This window comes from Stigmatopora argus, unplaced genomic scaffold (genome assembly GCF_051989625.1).
Source record: "Stigmatopora argus isolate UIUO_Sarg unplaced genomic scaffold, RoL_Sarg_1.0 HiC_scaffold_81, whole genome shotgun sequence".
Taxonomy (NCBI): Eukaryota; Metazoa; Chordata; class Actinopteri; order Syngnathiformes; family Syngnathidae; genus Stigmatopora; species Stigmatopora argus.
In genome coordinates, this window is record NW_027520095.1 from 45,001 (window position 1) to 47,137 (window position 2,137).

Sequence of the window (2,137 nt, forward strand, 5' to 3'; positions counted from 1 at the left end):
TGTCCCGCTCCACGGACGTCCCGATTGAATCTCAGACGACGCTCAGACAGGCGTGGCCCCGGGAGGGACCCGGGGCCGCAAGGTGCGTTCGAAGTGTCGATGATCAATGTGTCCTGCAATTCACATTAGTTCTCGCAGCTAGCTGCGTTCTTCATCGACGCACGAGCCGAGTGATCCACCGCTAAGAGTTGTCAGTGAGCCCCAAAGGCGGCCACAGTCGGCCCATCGGTTGGGTGGGTGGGCTTCCTGCGGGCCTCCTATGGGTTGGAAGTCAGAGGCTAGTTCCTGGAGGTGGAAATGCAGGGAAGGTATTGCGGGCAAGCGGGCACAGTGCACCTACCGCTCCGGGACAAGGCCGATGGCCGGAGTCGCGGGGCACGGTGGCGCGGGCCGTCGTGTTCCGGCCTAGAAAACAACAACCTAGAGGGGAATTGGCGTCGGTCAAACTCCGCGCTCGGCGACGGAAAGAACCCGGATAATCAGTAACAGAGGGTCACACGCGCAGACGTCCAATCTATTTCGGACCGGGCTCTAATGCTCTTCCCAATGAACATGAAACCTTGCAACAATCCTTCCGAGACCGTAAGACCGGTGGTGCCAACTCTTCCTCCCTGCTTAGGCTCGCGCTTGCCGGCATGTGGAACCTGGCGTAACGTAACACACCCGCGTGTAGGACCGGCCTGGGTTGTGTTTTCCCCTCCTACCTTCCTTTCGTTACACGTGGGCGTGCACAGTGCACCTACCGCTCCGCGGCAAGGCCCGAACCAGGTCACGGGGAGCGACGATTTCGTGACAAGGACGAGACCAGGCCAGCGAGCGCGGTGGCACGAGTTTTGTGGGTCTGGCCGCCAACATCGAAGATGTATTAATCGGACTCAGGCGCGCCACAAACCCCGGCGAGGAACGGGCCCGTCAGACGCTTACCCGTCAAGGAATCACGTAAGCCGGGGAACCGCCTCTAGTTAAGCACGCGCTCACGCGCACCGGCCAAAACCACCCAGCTTGTCCGCACACCCGCGATGGTTCGGGTGCCAACCTGTACCTTGTCACTTGTAGATCACCCGCGTTTATGGGCCGGCCAGGGTGTCTGCCATCGCTCCAGCTCGTCGCAATCTCGCCGGAACCAGCCGGTCTCCGCCGCCCCTTTTGCCCCGGGTGGGCTACCGTCAAACCCCTCAGCTGGATGAGTGGGTAGTGGGGGGGGGACCGGCGACCACGGGCGCTCCGTCATATCCAACCGGAGGCATTGAACCCCCCTCCGCCCCGCCGGAGGCGAGGGGAGAGTAGCGGGTACCCGTGGCCTTTGGGGCTTCGGTTCCGGCGTGGTCGGGGTCGACCGTGTACGGCCCTGCGTCTTGGAATTCGAAGGTAGCGTAGGATTTGCAACTTGCCCTCATTCGGTTTTTGGCTTACGGGCTGATTTGTTCACTTGTTCCCTCATTCGTTTTTTGGCTTTTGGCTTACGGCTGATTGTTCCCTCATTCGTTTTTTGGCTCATGGCTGATTTGTTTCACATTGTTTCTTTCGGCAAAGACTGATTTTCCACTTGCTTCGCCACACAATTTTCGGATCGGCTATGGGCTCGCCGCCGCGAGGGAGTTGACCCAGATACACCCGCTGTCAACAGCCACCGACGCCTACCGCGGACGGAGGGCCGAGGTGCCGCAGACGGGGAACGAGGCTCCCAAGGGCGCCAAGGACTCGACCTGAGCAGTCCTGTGCAACGACCCACGAGATGCGCGACAACTTCCACCATATGCAGAGGCTTCCGGAGCAACCACGCGCACGGGACCTGAAAGGGCTTGAAACCGCCTGTGGCCGCGTGTGTACCTGGATGGCGCTAACGCCACCGGGCCGTCCCAAGTACGACTCGCCGATGTAACGTCGCTTACCGTCCTCCAGGACTCACAACGGTGCGCACACCGATCCTCCCCACAGACAGGACATGTTATCCGCGCTTACAGCGCCCTTCCACACTCCACGGTTTCCGCCGCCGGCTCGGGGAAGGAGCCAGTTTTCCCGGGGCTTCATTGTTTCTTTCGGCAAAGACTGATTTTCCACTTGCTTCGCCACACAATTTTCGGATCGGCTATGGGCTCGCCGCCGCCTTTCAGAGTGTTGCCTTTATGCCGGTTGC

General features: G+C 60.6%; 1 non-coding gene across 1 annotated transcript; it reads right to left on the reverse strand.

Moving 5' to 3' along the window:
* Positions 1-36: 36 nt before the first annotated feature.
* On the reverse strand, positions 37-190 carry LOC144070438 (5.8S ribosomal RNA). The gene has a single exon (XR_013299294.1). It is a non-coding gene; the product is annotated as a 5.8S ribosomal RNA (ribosomal RNA).
* Positions 191-2,137: the final 1,947 nt, after the last annotated feature.